The sequence below is a fragment of the Oncorhynchus kisutch genome, linkage group LG2 (assembly GCF_002021735.2).
Source record: "Oncorhynchus kisutch isolate 150728-3 linkage group LG2, Okis_V2, whole genome shotgun sequence".
Taxonomy (NCBI): domain Eukaryota; kingdom Metazoa; phylum Chordata; class Actinopteri; order Salmoniformes; family Salmonidae; genus Oncorhynchus; species Oncorhynchus kisutch.
In genome coordinates, this window is record NC_034175.2 from 8623458 (window position 1) to 8640806 (window position 17349).

The 17349-nt window shown below is 41.0% G+C and overlaps 1 long non-coding RNA gene across 1 annotated transcript; it reads left to right on the forward strand.

Moving 5' to 3' along the window:
• The first annotated feature begins 10161 nt into the window (after positions 1–10161).
• Positions 10162–14405, forward strand: LOC109907200 (uncharacterized). The gene is made up of 5 exons (XR_002257500.2): positions 10162–10281; positions 10624–10740; positions 10864–11010; positions 12354–12464; positions 13581–14405. It is a non-coding gene; the product is annotated as an uncharacterized LOC109907200 (long non-coding RNA).
• Positions 14406–17349: the final 2944 nt, after the last annotated feature.

Sequence of the window (17349 nt, forward strand, 5' to 3'; positions counted from 1 at the left end):
TGGTTTGAACACAGAATATACAAAACTTCCCAACTTCCGCTTTCATTTTTTTGTTTTTCAGCAGGCCAGGGAATAAACTAACACAAACGTTTCGTTGTCCACCTTCTTCAGTGTATGTCTGGTTTCAGACAGCAGTTATCTAGAGTGAGACACAGCTGGGAATTATAGTAATCAACAGGACCAAGTTTTACAAAACTTTTCTCAGATTTTTAAATGTTAGAATTGGGTATTTCAAAACTGAAAATTTGATTCTAATCCTTGACACAAGTATGAATGATTTGTAAATGATTGATTTGTAAACAACAGTTGATTAACTCCTCTGGCGATGTAGAGGTGAATCCAGGCCCTGCAGTGCCTAGCTCCACTCCTATTCCCCAGGCGCTCTCTTTTGACGACTTCTGTAACCGTAATAGCCTTGGTTTCATGCATGTTAACATTAGAAGATTAACATTAGAAGCCTCCTCCCTAAGTTTGTTCTATTCACTGCTTTAGCACACTCTGCCAACCCGGATGTTCTAGCTGTGTCTGAATCCTGGCTTAGGAAGACCACCAAAAACTCAGACATTTTAATTCCAAACTACAACATTTTCAGACAAGATAGAACTGCCAAAGGGGGCGGTGTTGCAATCTACTGCAAAGATAGCCTGCAGAGTTCTGTCCTACTATCCAGGTCTGTACCCAAACAATTTGAACTTCTACTTTTAAAAATCCACCTCTCTAAAAACAAGTCTCTCACCGTTGCCGCCTGCTATAGACCACCCTCTGCCCCCAGCTGTGCTCTGGACACCATATGTGAACTGATTGCCCCCCATCTATCTTCAGAGTTCGTGCTGCTAGGCGACCTAAACTGGAACATGCTTAACACCCCAGCCATCCTACAATCTAAACTTGATGCCCTCAATCTCACACAAATAATCAATGAACCTACCAGGTACCTCCCCAAAACCTTAAACACGGGCACCCTCATAGATATCATCCTAACCAACTTCCCCTCTAAATACACCTCTGCTGTCTTCAACCAAGATCTCAGCGATCACTGCCTCATTGCCTGCATCCGTAATGGGTCAGCGGTCAAACGACCTCCACTCATCACTGAAACGCTCCCTGAAACACTTCTGCGAGCAGGCCTTTCTAATCGACCTGGCCGGGGTATCCTGGAAGGATATTGATCTCATCCCGTCAGTAGAGGATGCCTGGATATTTTTTTTAAATGCCTTCCTAACCATCTTAAATAAACATGCCCCATTTAAGAAATTTAGAACCAGGAACAGATATAGCCCTTGGTTCTCCCCAGACCTGACTGCCCTTAACCAACACAAAAACATCCTATGGCGTTCTGCATTAGCATCGAACAGCCCCCGTGATATGCAGCTGTTCAGGGAAGCTAGAAATCATTATACACAGGCAGTTAGAAAAGCCAAGGCTAGCTTTTTCAAGCAGAAATTTGCTTCCTGCAACACTAACTCAAATAAGTTCTGGGACACTGTAAAGTCCATGGAGAATAAGAACACCTCCTCCCAGCTGCCCACTGCACTGAAGATAGGAAACACTGTCACCACTGATAAATCCACCATAATTGAGAATTTCAATAAGCATTTTTCTACGGCTGGCCATGCTTTCCACCTGGCTACTCCTACCCCGGACAACAGCACTGCACCCCCAACAGCAACTCGCCCAAGCCTTCCCCATTTCTCCTTCTCCCAAATCCATTCAGCTGATGTTCTGAAAGAGCTGCAAAATCTGGACCCCTACAAATCAGCCGGGCTAGACAATCTGGACCCTTTCTTTCTAAAATTATCTGCCGAAATTGTTGCCACCCCTATTACTAGCCTGTTCAACCTCTCTTTCGTGTCGTCTGAGATTCCCAAAGATTGGAAAGCAGCTGCGGTCATCCCCCTCTTCAAAGGGGGGGACACTCTTGACCCAAACTGCTACAGACCTATATCTATCCTACCGTGCCTTTCTAAGGTCTTCGAAAGCCAAGTCAACAAACAGATTACCGACCATTTCGAATCTCACCATACCTTCTCTGCTATGCAATCCGGTTTCAGAGCTGGTCATGGGTGCACCTCAGCCACGCTCAAGGTCCTAAACGATATCTTAACCGCCATCGATAAGAAACATTACTGTGCAGCCGTATTCATTGATCTGGCCAAGGCTTTCGACTCTGTCAATCACCATATCCTCATCGGCAGACTCGACAGCCTTGGTTTCTCAAATGATTGCCTCGCCTGGTTCACCAACTACTTCTCTGATAGAGTTCAGTGTGTCAAATCGGAGGGTCTGCTGTCCGGACCTCTGGCAGTCTCTATGGGGGTGCCACAGGGTTCAATTCTTGGACCGACTCTCTTCTCTGTATACATCAATGAGGTCGCTCTTGCTGCTGGTGAGTCCCTGATCCACCTCTACGCAGACGACACCATTCTGTATACTTCCAGCCCTTCTTTGGACACTGTGTTAACAACCCTCCAGGCAAGCTTCAATGCCATACAACTCTCCTTCCGTGGCCTCCAATTGCTCTTAAATACAAGTAAAACTAAATGCATGCTCTTCAACCGATCGCTACCTGCACCTACCCGCCTGTCCAACATCACTACTCTGGACGGCTCTGACTTAGAATACGTGGACAACTACAAATACTTAGGTGTCTGGTTAGACTGTAAACTCTCCTTCCAGACCCATATCAAACATCTCCAATCCAAAGTTAAATCTAGAATTGGCTTCCTATATCGCAACAAAGCATCCTTCACTCATGCTGCCAAACATACCCTTGTAAAACTGACCATCCTACCAATCCTCGACTTTGGCGATGTAATTTACAAAATAGCCTCCAATACCCTACTCAACAAATTGGATGCAGTCTATCACAGTGCAATCCGTTTTATCACCAAAGCCCCATATACTACCCACCATTGCGACCTGTATGCTCTCGTTGGCTGGCCCTCGCTTCATACTCGTCGCCAAACCCACTGGCTCCATGTCATCTACAAGACCCTGCTAGGTAAAGTCCCCCCTTATCTCAGCTCGCTGGTCACCATAGCATCTCCCACCTGTAGCACACGCTCCAGCAGGTATATCTCTCTAGTCACCCCCAAAACCAATTCTTTCTTTGGCCGCCTCTCCTTCCAGTTCTCTGCTGCCAATGACTGGAACGAACTACAAAAATCTCTGAAACTGGAAACACTTATCTCCCTCACTAGCTTTAAGCACCAACTGTCAGAGCAGCTCACAGATTACTGCACCTGTACATAGCCCACCTATAATTTAGCCCAAACAACTACCTCTTTCCCAACTGTATTTAATTTTAATTAATTTATTTATTTTGCTCCTTTGCACCCCATTATTTTTTATTTCTACTTTGCACATTCTTCCATTGCAAAACTACCATTCCAGTATTTTACTTGCTATATTGTATTTACTTTGCCATCATGGCCTTTTTTGCCTTTACCTCCCTTCTCACCTCATTTGCTCACATTGTATATAGACTTGTTTATACTGCATTATTGACTGTATGTTTGTTTTTACTCCATGTGTAACTCTGTCTCGTTTTATCTGTCGAACTGCTTTGCTTTATCTTGGCCAGGTCGCAATTGTAAATGAGAACTTGTTCTCAACTTGCCTACCTGGTTAAATAAAGGTAAAATAAAAATAAAAAAATAAAAAAATTAACAGTTGGTTGGAATTCTCACATGTTCGTGGAGTGGATCATGTACTCCCCTATAAAAGACACTTGAAGATATCAAATCTATATTGAGCAAGTATTTGCTGAAGTTGTATCTATTTTTTGGTGTGAACCACCCTTAAATGTGTTACATTTACATTCAAATGAGCGAACAATCGATTCTCAAATGACATCTTTGTTGTAAGCACCGGCTGAGTGACGGAATCTCAGTCTATAGTTATGGATCTGTGTTTTTCATTTTTAGCCTTTTTATTCTTCCCAGAATCGCACAGTGGCATCACTAGTAATTCAAATTCCTATGATATATGTTGGCATATAGCCAGTCACATTTCAACCACATTATTTTACTGTACTTGGCCGTACTGTACACAGGCTTTTGTGGTCATACATGGTTATTGAAAATTAATAGCCTAACAAGTTTCTACAAGGCCCCTGGTCACATTTGCAGTCAAATTATTTGAAACACTGCAAATACCGTTGTGTATATGTAATTTTTTATTTTGAAAATGTGTAATTGTATGGTATTTCCACCACAAAAGTGTATTGCTTTATAGTTGCATGGTTTTCAGTATCGGCATATTTCGGAAGGGCCCGTGGTGATGGAGGATGCAGAGAAGGTGACTGTGGTCACCATAGAGGAGGCAGCTGAGGGGCCCGTGCTGATGGAGGAGGCGGAGAAGGTGACCATGGTAACCATAGAGGGAACTGATCCCAATCAGGGCAGCTAAGCGAGAGAACTGAATCTTGAGCAGAAATAACACTGGGGACTCTGTCAACCAAGTGCGACAGAAGTCAAATGTAACCTTTTATTTAACTAGGCAAGTCAGTTAAGAACAAATTATTATTTACAATGACGGCCAAACCCGGACGACGCTGGGCCAATTGTGCACCACCCTATGGGACTCCCGATCACAGGCGGTTGGTATACAGCCTGGAATCAGACCAGTGTGTCTGTAGTGACGCCTCAAGCACTGAGATGCAGTACCTTAGACCGCTGCACCACTCAGGAGCCCAAGAGTTGTGTTCTCTTTTGAAATCAAAGTTACCTCATTCCTGTAGTTTCCAGATGTAGCCTAGGCTACATGCCATGATCTAAATAAACAGGAGTAGCCGGTGCATTTTATTTGAAATAGGTATCCAGCCTATTTGTCAGATAAACCATAGCCTACAGCTCAAAATATATTTTATTAGCAGAGTAGGGAAGATCATAACAATTCCTTGAACTCTACAAACAACCCACTCAATCTCTAAACCAGATTTGATCAATTTTAACCACTTAATTTGAACTGTACAATCAAATCAGCTGTAAGCAACAATGGTGATAAGGTTAAGAAAATGACACTGACAATGTGATATCATTCGGAAACAATCAAGTTTATAAATGTTGAATAACATTGCATTCATACGTTGCTTCATAAGCACTAGTCTATACATACTGTTGGCTTGCAATTAAATGCATTTACACTAAATAGACCATTTTTACATTAACTTCACAAGCATGTTGACATCAGTCTTGTCCTGGAGGCAGAACTGAGCGATTTCCCCTGTTGGGGATTAATCAGAATTAGTTGGGTAACATAGAGGAGATGTTTTATTTTCATGATATGCTTATGAGTTATTTCTCATAAGAATGTATTTTGTTGTACTATAGTGGTGGCCATTTGCAGTTATTTGTTCTCTGTCAGGACTAAGTTGCTTGGGCCGCAGAGAGGGGAGAGATCAAGGTGTCATCATGTGTAAACATATATTTTAAACCATGTGAAGGGATGATTGATGGGGAACCAATTATCTCTTGGCTCCACTGTGTCTGTGTGCCAGTCACTCCCTACTTTTCCCATCGGGGAGAGGAGGATGGCAGTGTCTGGAACCATTCTATGTTCCCTCTCTCGTTGCCCCTATCTTGACCTAGAGGCTCACTTTTCTCTCCGTGAGCTTGTCCAGAATTGGGTGGGGGTAATGTCTTGTTACCATTTTGTACCAAGGACGAGATAAGAGCTTTGTTTAGGAGACCAAACTGAACGATAATTTATAGCCAATTCTGTCTGGCTAGGGGATATTCCTCTCTGAAGTAAAGTCTTTCTTTGTGTAAGTTCCTAAGACCTGTGGTTTGTCATGTCGACTAGGGGGGAGTGGATCTTTGCTATAAAGGATCCCAGTTGCCATTATGTTGACCACTCTCAACTTTTCATTAGAGATACTGAACTGTTGAAAGTCAAAATGCTATTGCAAAAGCTTAATTATTATTAAAGGTGAAGATTAAGCACAACTCTGACTGGTGTGTGATTTGCTCTCTCATCATTTGGTAATTAAGGACATTTCCTATAGGCTGGCTATATTGTAAAAAATTTGCAGATTTATCGGTGGTGACAGTGTTTCCTATCCTCAGTGCAGTGGGAAGCTGGGAGGAGGTGTTCTTATTCTCCATGGACTTTACAGTGTCCCAGAACCTTTTTGTGTTTGTGTTGCAGGAAGTTTCTGCTTGAAAAAGCTAGCCGTGGCTTTTCTAACTGGCTGTTCGATGCTAATGCAGAACGCAATATGATGTTTTTGTGTTGGTTAAGGGCAGTCAGGTCTGGAGAGAACCAAGGGCTATATCTGTTCCTGGTTCTACATTTCTTGAATGGGGCATGCTTATTTAAGATGGTGAGGAAGGCATTTAAAAAGAATAACCAGGCATTCTCTACTGACAGGATGAGATCAATATCCTTCCAGGATACCCCGGCCAGGTCGATTAGAAAGGTCTGCTTGATCCTATATTATTGTTTAATGGCATAAACTTCTACATGCACAGATCTACAAGTTGTACAATGAATCAGAAAAGCTGCAGATACAGCAGTTGGTGGAGCCAAGAGGACACAATGGTAGATGGCATACATTGTAGCCTGTCAATATGGAATGGGACCAGGGAGGACAACAAGGTGCTCCTCCATGACACTACAATTGTAACCTACTCAATTAATATTGGCTTATCAATATTATTACATGTGTAGGCCTAAATATCAAAGTTAGTCTGCAATCAGGGTTTGGCCTAGTAGAATGTATTCACATTTTTTATTAACCTTTAATTAAACAGGAATTCACATTAAAATAAAATTATTTTACAAGAGCCCTGTAAACATTAAAAAATAAAACCCAGTACATAAATAAGTCCTAATATACACTACCGTTCAAAAGTATGGGGTCACTTAGAAATGTCCTTGTATTTGAAAAAAAGCACAAAAAAATGGTCTATTTAAAATAACATAAAATTGATCAGAAATACAGTGTAGACATTGTTAATGTTGTAAATGACTATTGTAGCTGGAAACGGCTGATTTACATGGGAATATCTACATGGGCATACAGAGGCCCATTTATCAGCAACCATCACGCCAGTGTTCCAATCCAAGTTTAATTTTAAAAGGCTAATTGATCATTAGAAAATTGGTGTTCTGATTAAAGCAATAAAACTGGCCTTCTTTTGACTAGTTGAGTATCTGGAGCATTAGCATTTGTGGGTTCGATTACAGGATCAACATGTCCAGAAACAGAGAACTTTCTTCTGAAACTCGTCAGTCTATTCATGTTCTGAGAAATGAAGGCAATTCCATGTGAGAAATTACGAAGAAACTGAAGAGCTCGTACAACGCTGTGTATACCAGTAAGCTCTGCTGCACCGCATGTCTCCACTGCCAAGGCCAGCGTCAGCGGGGATTCGCTGCCATGTCTAACCGGTGCTAACAACACTGAAGCTAACTAGCAAACTCACTCTAGCTAAGGCCAATTCCGGGCGAAATTTTACACAAATTAAGCATTTGTTTGGTAAACCAGAACAGGTGACTCTAATTTGCGGAAAGCATGGTTAATTATCCGACTCTGACACCATGAATGTTGAATGTTAAATGACGAGACAGAGGCATTGATGCGAGTAACCAGTCTTGTTCAGTACATCACAAAACATCCGGGTATCTCACGCACCCCGGTAAAACACAAGAGTTGCAGTAATGAACATTTACCAACAGATGGCATCACTGTGCCATCTGTTGGTAAATGAGTAATGAGTCAATCAAAACGAACAAATTCATATAACGACACTTCCTGACCAAACATCCACAGCATGACGGTATACCCAGGGAATTATTTCAGAATAGGGCAGAATGCTTCAGGAAACAGTGCTTCGACTGGAAAATTAAGCCGGCTCGCAAGGCATTGTTGTTATTTTATAAAAGGTGATGATAAACAGAAATAAGGGAGTACTATCTCATAGTAGTATATGTGAGTTTCTCTTTTAAACAATCCTCTGGCATTGTACACAGCTAATAGCTAACGTTAGCCAAAGCAAGTTAGCTAATCCACGAACGTGCGTGTGCTTGGCCAGTGAGCCATTCCTGTAAAACACTGAATTGCAAGCTAGCGCGTTGACACGCTCTATGAAAGTAGGGAGCTGTGTAAAGACCCTGGGTTTATAAGAGCAGATAGTGACTCTGCCCCTTGAGCATGCTTTTGGGGCACAGTTGATAGACCGCAAAAAGCATGCTCAAGTGGCACAGTCGATATCCGCGCTTATAAACCCAGGGTTGTTACAATATAATACATCATTAATTAGAGACTGGGTTGCAAAAAGAGGTGTTTTCCTCTGACTGGGATCCAGATCGTCTTCCCGGATTCAAACAATAACACATAGGAGCAACACAGACAGAGCCCGCTATTTTTTGCAGGAAGTTGTGAAACAGGCTCATGACACAAAACATAACTTACAGAAACAGAATCTTAAATACATGTGGGTTATAGACCACACATTGGAAGAAATTAAAGTGGGTCAGGGTTTCTCATTTCAAAAGTAGGGCTTGTCACATGGTTCGGTTTGAAGTTTTGACTGGAAATGGAACTAAAGGAATAGAAACTTAAGGGCTCATTTGCAGAGAAAGTGAATGTAAAAACAGCAGTGTGACAAACTATCACCAACCAAATCATTTGTAAATCTTTTACATATTACCTTCAGTTCAGGGGCAAAGTGTTGTATGCGTTTGTGTTACTTGGTTTCCTGTCCCATTTTTATTTGTCCCTTCATCACTCATTAGGATGCAATACTGTGTATATTCTGTGTATGCTTTGCACATGTTCAATTTTGTACAGTCTCTGATGTCCCTCTGGAATGCTACCCTTGCTTGGATTTCATCAACCTTGTTGTCAAGAGACTGGACATTGGCGACAAGTATACTGGGGAGTGGTGCACAATGAGCCCGTCTCCGGAGACCATCATGTTAAAGCTTGGTCGCAAATGCGTCTTCCAAATGACAATGACCCCAAGCATACTTCCAAAGTTGTGGCAAAATGGCTTATGGACAACAAAGTCAAGGTATTGGAGTGGCCATCACAAAGCCCTTACCTCCTATAGAAAAATTGTGGGCAGAACTGAAAAAGTGTGTGCGAGTAAGGAGGCCTACAAACCTGACTCAGTTACACCAGCTCTGTCAGGAGGAATGGGCCAAAATTCACCCAATTTATTGTGGGAAGCTTGTGGAAGGCTACCCGAAACATTTGACCCAAGTTTAAACAATTTAAAGGCAATGCTATCAAATACTAATTGAGTGTATGTAAACTTCTGACCCACTGGGAATGTGATGAAAGAAATAAAAGCTGAAATAAATCACTCAACTATTATTCTGACATTTCACATTCTTAAAATAAAGTGGTGATCCAAACTAACCTAAAACAGGTACATGGGCATAACCATTCTCAGGGAGACGGGTATGCAGACCACTTGCAACAATAGTTACAAAAAACAGATTTAAGTTGATACAGAAGGCAGACCACAACCAGTTGCTGCAAACAGTGATTGTGTCAATATGAGGCAGAGATGTTGAGAACTTACTTGTTGTGAGTAAGTTTTCATGGGAGCTTTTATTAACATTCTGAGAACGAATATGATAGGTTATTTGAAAGTAATTCAATGTCCTGTGAAAATGTTTCAAAAATACTTTTAATAACACTGCTAGCTTCGGTTAATGGTTTTGAACTCCAATCAAAAATAGGACACATGGAAATTAGTTTGGTTATGCATTGTTCACTCAAAAAAAAATGTATATAAAGTTTTCTTAATGTTCTGAGAACATGACTTTAAATAGAGCCACGAGTAAAACCTGCCAAAACCGTGATGCTGAAGTACTGAAATTCAAACAGAAGAACTTTCTTAACATTCTCTGAACGTTCTGAGACATTATGTGTAGGAAATGTTATGCTGAAGTACTGAAATTCCCACAGAAGAACGTTGTTTCTTAACTTTCTTGTAACAATCTGAGAACATTACTTTAAAGGTGCACTATGCAAAAAGGCAGAAAATAATGTTAATTTGACATTTATTTTGAACACCAAGCAGCGAAAAAAAGTTTATGAATTTTAATTACAGGATGTAAAACCACAGAAAACAAATATGAAAATTCAAAACATTACCACATTCTATGAATGGTATGTGTTCGGCAAACAGAACACTGTATTCAAACCACACCTCTAAATGATAACAGATAAATGCTGTAACTCGACACACCCTATATCATTTCAGCTCCAAATCAAAATGCACCTTATTGTACCCATCCTCGTGAGCGTGCTTCTTCCCAAAGGTAAGAGGACTATTTAGGTTATAGCCTACGGTTAACATGCAACATGATTATAATTTATTTAAAACATCTCTAAATATGGCAAGAACCCATGTATTTATTCTGCTTTGAAGATCAAGTTCAGCAATTATTCAACTTTTTTTGCAATTTCAGCTTAGCCTATAGCCCACAGTTTTACTAAAATGAAGCAATAAATAACTTCAACAGAATTTATCAATTTACCTTTTGAATGACAAATGCATTTCAACCAAAGAAAACATTGTCCACGTTTTAGTCTAATATCTCCTTGATCATTTATAAAAATAATTTAAAATAATCGGATGCTGTAACTTTTCACCTTCTCAGCATATTCACTCAAATGCTTTGAGTGCACACCAGGAGAATCAGGAACATGCACCGACAAGCAGACTGACTGTCTTAATCCAGCCCAATGTGGAAGCTCGCGGATCATATCCTATGCGGGTAAATTAATGGCGGGTTAATTTAGGTCATACATTTGAGCCTAACGATAAAACAAATATTTAGGTAACATTTTTAACCTGTATGTTTTTTTTGCTTGCTTCGACCTCTTCTTTCCATTTCCAGGTGATAGAAAATTATTGGATATCAACGCGAAGTCTTGCGCGGTGTCTGCTGAGTGTCTCAGTACATCAGTGAACTTCGGAATCGCGCGCACAACGATCGCCAGCAAATGCTGAAATACGGACCTCTGCAACTCCCAAAGCGTCCCTGGTAACTATCTCAATGAGAATTATATGCTGTTAGTTTATAATAAATGCTACTATTAAAACATTCAATTTAATAGCATGTTGAAAGGCTGAATAGAAATGAATCATTTTAAGTGATAGTTCCATGAGAAAAGTTTGAGTTGATCAACTAGAGTATGTCAATTATTAAATTGGCATGTCTCCCTAAAATGAAATACAACCAACCGATGTATTTAGCTAATTATTTAACGGCTGCCACGTGTTTTCAACATAGAGGAAGATGAATAATTTAAATAGGCTCCGTGGCGATTTTAGCCTGTACATCTTGGTGGGGCAAGCAGTCACTACACAACAACTCCAAACAATACATTAATTGCACTATAAGGGTGACCACAAACTGTTAGGTCTACATAAAGCCAGCGGGGCCTTGTCTGGCAGGGAAACAGTCCATCAGCCTCATTTAATGCCTTTAAAAAAACATAGTTAATAAAGCTGATTTGCTTAAACAAATGTGGTTCCTACTGACAATTGAGATGTACAAACTATGGCATAAGGGGACGACAAGGGGATAATTTTGAGCGAGCCAGGACTGACATAGTCAATATAACTAGTTGTTCAGTACTTTTGAAATGTACAGGGACAGAATTCAGAACATGGGCCATTCTTACAGTGTTTTCCCTGTACACCAAGTCAGCACCATATGATAAATAAAGGGGGCATGTAAGCAGACACAATTTCTCTTCATTATTTCTCTTCATATGACATATGGCAAGGATTTTGAAAGTAAGATGATGACATGATCAGTCCAATCAAAGGTACTGTACATATAACATGATTTGACATAATTTTTTCTGTGGCCAATGACCTTGAGCCTTATTGGAAGGGCACTACTAATGTAATTTTATGGCAGGAGCCAAAGGGCTTCAATTTTCTATGTCTACCCTTACTACTTGGCCGTGACATAGTGTCCCCATGAGTGACAGAACACTGAGCCAATCATTGCTGGCTTGCCCCACCACCATAGAAAGCACGGATCTAGGCTGAAACACCTGCACTTTGGAGCTGATTTACTAAAGAAAACAAAAACGAGATCATGTTTGTAGGCGGCTTTATTAACTTAATGATTTTTTTATTTTTTACATTGTTTGCAAACTGATATGTTACTCGTATTAATGCCAAAATAACATGCATGTATTTTTTTACGAATTTATTTCCTACTTTACTTTTTTGCAAAAAATGTGGGTCTCAAATTCTTTTTCTGAATAACAGGTCGCCACTGAATAGGCTATTATAAGGAATAGAATGAATCTATTTTGATTTTGGTTTGTGGTGAGCTGGGAGTGAAAAGTGCAATCACCTATCCTTTAGAGTCCACTAAAGGCATTCCTAATGGCAAGACATGTTTCACCTGTATCGGAACGGACTGCATGAGCACTCTGAGCTGCTTGGGAGACGAGGACCACTGCATCTCAACAACAGGTAGTGTTTCAGATTAACGTTATCTGCACATTTTTTACATTCCTAAAGCCTCTTCCTTTAGTCTCTCAGACTGGTCTCATAGACTAGATATAGTAAATGTAAATCCAGGACACTCAAGTTAGTATGACATGTTATGTTTGGTATAGTTACTTCAGATAGAAGGTTACGTAAGGCAAAAATGTAAGGAGGGTGGTTGGTTGGAGTGGATGGGTGGGCATATAATGCGAACGTCTAGCAACTCAAAGGTTGCACGTTTGTATCTCATCACCTACAACCTTAGCATTTTAGATACTTAGCAAATACTTAGCATGTTAGCTACCCCTTCCCCCAACCTTTTAGATAACCCTAACCACTAACACTAACCCCTACTGCTAGCTAATGTTAGCGTTAGCCACATAGCTAATATTAGCAACAAATATTTTGGAATTAGTAACATATCTTACATTTGGCAATTTGTAACATATCATAGGAATTGTAATTCATAACATATCATACGAAATGGATGATGGATATCCACAAATGAATGCATAAATAAGTATTTTAAATGAGTGTGCACTGCACTGATAAGTTTCCCAATCTCCAAATAAACCTCCAACCGTGGCCTAACTGCAGCAAAAAAATTACTCCATGGCCCAATGTTTTAATTACGACGTGGTGATGTATCTTAGCTGTCAGTGAAACTCCTTAAAAGTGAAACTAACATGTACATTTAGGCATGAATTCCCAATGGTTAAGGATAGGGCTAAACTTAGGTTTATGTAATAATTCTGATTGGTTAAGGTTTGGGAAAGCCTTAAAACAAAAACGAGCTCCTTGCACTGGGATTGAACACACGACCCTCGGAGCCGGAGTTTGCGGCTTAAACACCCTATCCCCCATCACAACACCCTAGCAAGCCTACTAGATGGTAATAGGCACTCACGTTGCCCCTAGTGGATGGTATATCTTCACATTTCACCAGGTCCAAATGTAATCTGGTACCTACATAATCAGCACCTGCCGGAGTATTCCATAGGCTGAAAGTTTTATCCAATGTGCACTTATCAGGAGTTGACTGGACTTGGGAAGCATTGAGTCTTGTGAATAGCAGTAACATTTTCTTGTGTGTGCTGCTAGTGAACACGGGTGGCGAGAAGATATCAATGAAGGGATGTGCCTCCAAGAGCATCTGTACGGGAGACGTGTCACGAGCACTGGGGTCCGCCATGAGCATGGAGATGAAGTGCTGCGAGGGCAACCTGTGTAACAACGCCCAGAGCATCGGACTGAGCCTCCTGATCCTGGTGACATCCATGGTCTCTGTCACCCTGTTCTACTGAGAGACACCTTGCCTTCACCACCTCCATCGTAACAGGAGCCTCCCTGTCATTGTCCCCCCCCCCCCCCCCCATCTCCCCACGCCACTGCCCCAGTCTCCACTATCTACCTGTTGTGTGTATTAATAATGAATGTTATAGAATAGCCCCTTTCACTGGATGCTTCCTTGGGGCGTCACATTATGTAGGGTTAACTCAACCCCGCTAGCGTAATGCTGCAGCCACCTGTGGAATGCACTATAGCCAATTCATTTTAGGGACAGCTCTCGCAAAAAAATACACACCCACAACAACCCACACCTACTTCCATCCTACAACCCCTACACACACTCACACCCATCCTCTTCTCTCCTCAAGGCCCTGTGAGTCAGTGAGGCGTGGATGTTTGGCGAGGCATTTGCCAATCTAAGCAAGTGTGGTACATTGCTTCAAATCATTGGCATTGTTAGCTTTCACCTGTTTTTAACGTTCTGAATAACATAGAAGGCTATTGAATCAAATTTTTTACCTAGCAGAAATATACTTGAAATTTAAAATGTCACTGGATGTGTACAGTGTTAATGTGTTTGCTTGATAAACAAGATTAATTCTGTAAATAAAAAAAATATGAAAAGTATATGAATCACTGAATAGATGAGCTGACTCTTTATTCTCACAACCTCCTGCTTCCTAGTTCAATGAGGCAAAGAATAAAAAATAAAAAATATCCACAATATTCACTACAATATTTAGTTGAGGTTTAGGGTTTAGTGAATGGTTTGTCCCAAATAGAATGCTTTTCTTTTTTTGAAATATTTAGGACTAGTTTATTACTTGCCACCCATTCTAAAACTGACTGCATCTCTTTGTTATTAAGTGTTGCAGTGAATTCGCTTGCTGTAGTAGCTGATGTGTTTAATGTTGAGTCATCAGCATACATAGACACACCGGCTTTACTCAGTGCCAGTAGCAGGTCATTAGTAAAGATTGAATAAAGTAAGGGACCTAGAACACTGCTCTATGGAATGCCCTAGTCTGCCTGGATTATGCTAGAGTTTTCAATTAAAAAACACCTTCTGGGTTCTGTTAGACAGGTTATTCTCAATCCACGATATATCTGTAACGGTCTGAGTGTAGTGGGTGAGGAGTCAGGCGCAGGAAGCAGAGAGTTCAGGGGAGTGCTATTTTAATGCACAGAGAAACGGCAAACATAAGTCAACCCCAAACAAATGCCCCAAACAGGGGGACTTAAACTGTCCAGAAAAAAACCACAAAATGGGAAATGACAAAACCTATAGACGTCCACACAAGTACACCAAACAGACGGTCACAATAATTAATCCCGCACAAGGAACCATGCGGGCCGGCTGACTAATAAAGCCTTACTACTAACTACCTAACTCAAAACAGGTGCACTCAATAAACACATAAGGAGGGGGAGGAAATAATCAGTGGCAGCTAGTAGGCCGGCGACGACGACCGCCGAGCGCCACCCGAACGGGAAGGGGAGTGTCCTTCGGTCGGAGTCGTGACAATAGCAGGGGATGTAAAGCAATAACATAGGTTTTTCCAGCAGCAGATTATGATTAAGTCTAACAAAACAGCTCCCACAAGTTTCTTATTATCAATTTATTTCAGCCAATCATCAATCATTTGTGTAAATGCTGTACATGTTAAATGCCCTTCACTATAAGCATCACGAATGTCAGCTGTTCATTTATTTACTATGAAATAGCACTGTATCTGGTCAAACACTTTTTTTCTCCAAAAGTTTACTAAGGGTTGGTAGCAGACTAGTTGGTCGGATGTTTGAGCCAGAAAAGGAAGCTTTGCTATTCTTGTGTACCGGAATGACTTTTGCTTCCCTCCAGCCCTGAAGGAACACACTTTCCTGTAGGCTTGGATTGAAGAGATGGCAAATAGGAGTGGCAATATAGTCCACCATCATCCTCAGTAATTTTCCATCCAAGTTGTCAGACCCAGGTTGCTTGTCATTGTTAATAAACACCAATTAATTTTTCACTCGTTCCACACTCACTTTACGGAATTCAAAATGACAATGCTTGTCTTTCATAATTTGGTGAGTTATGAGTGGAAGAATAGGTTCAGAATTTGTTGTTGCTAATCTTGCCAATGAAACAATCCTTAAAGTAGTTGGCAATATCAGTGGGTTTTGTGATGAATGAGCCATCGGATTCAGTGAAGGATGGAGCTGATGTCGCCCTTTAGCCCAAAAGTGTTTTACTATCATTCTTTATATATTTATTTTGTTTCATGGTACAGTTTCTTCTTTTTGTTTAGTTTGGTTACATGATTTCTCAATTTACAGTACGTTTGACAATCTGCCGTGCTGCCAGACTTACCATTTATCTCAGCCATACAAATGTTCAATTCCTCATCAATCCACAGGGATTTAACTGTTTTCACAGTCATTTTCTTAACGGGTTGATGCTTATTAGCAACTGGAATAAGCAATTTCATGAATGCAGCCGCCTAGTTTCTCCTCATTACACACAACAAACTAGCCAATGTTATTTAGTTCATTCAGAAAGTATTCAGACCTCTTCCCTTTTCCACCTTTTGTTACGTTAAAGCCTAAAATTAATGTTTTTCCTCATTTATCTACACGCAATAACCCATAATGACAAAGCAAAAACAGTTATTTAAAACATTGTAACTAAATAATAAATAAATACCTTATTTACATAAGTTATCAGGCCCTTTGCTATGATACTTGAAATTGAGCTCAGGTGCATTCTGTTTCTATTGATTATCCTTGAGATGTTTCTACAACTTGACTGGAGTCAACCTGTGGTAAATTCTATTGGTTGGACATAATTTGGAAAGGCACACACCTGTCTATATAAGGTCCCACAGTTGACAGTGCATGTCAGAGCAAAAATCAAGCCATGAGGTCGAAGGAATTGTGCGTAGAGCTCAGGATTGTGTTGAGGCACATATCTGGGGAAGGGTACCAAAATATTTCTGCAGCATTGAAGGTCCCCAAGAACACAGTGGCCTCCATCATTCTTCATTGGAAGAAGTTTGGAACCACCAAGACTCTTAATAGAAATGGCCGGCCGGCCAAACTGAGCAATCTGGGGAGAAGGGCCATGGTCAGGGAGGTGACCAAGAACCTGATGGTCCCTCTGACAGAACTCCAGAGTTCCTTTGTGGAGATGGGAGAACCTTCCAAAAGGACAACCATCTCTGCAGCACTCCACCAATCAGGCCTTGAGTGGCCAGATGGACACTCCTCAGTAAAAGGCACATGACTTGGAGTTTTCCAAAAGGCACCTAAAGGACTCTCAGACCATGAGAAACAAGATTCTCTGGATGCTTTTCAGCAGCAGGGACTGGGAGACTAGTCAGGATCGAGGGAAAGATTAATGGAGCAAAGTACAGAGAGATCCTTGATGAAAACCTGCTCCAGAACGCTTAACAGGACAATGACCCTAAGCACAAAGCCAAGACAACGCAGGAGTGGCTTCGGGACAAGTCTCTGAATGTCCTTGAGGGGCAAAGCCAGAACCCGGACTTGAACCCAATCAAACATCTCTGGAGAGACCTGAAAATAGCTGTGCAGCGAC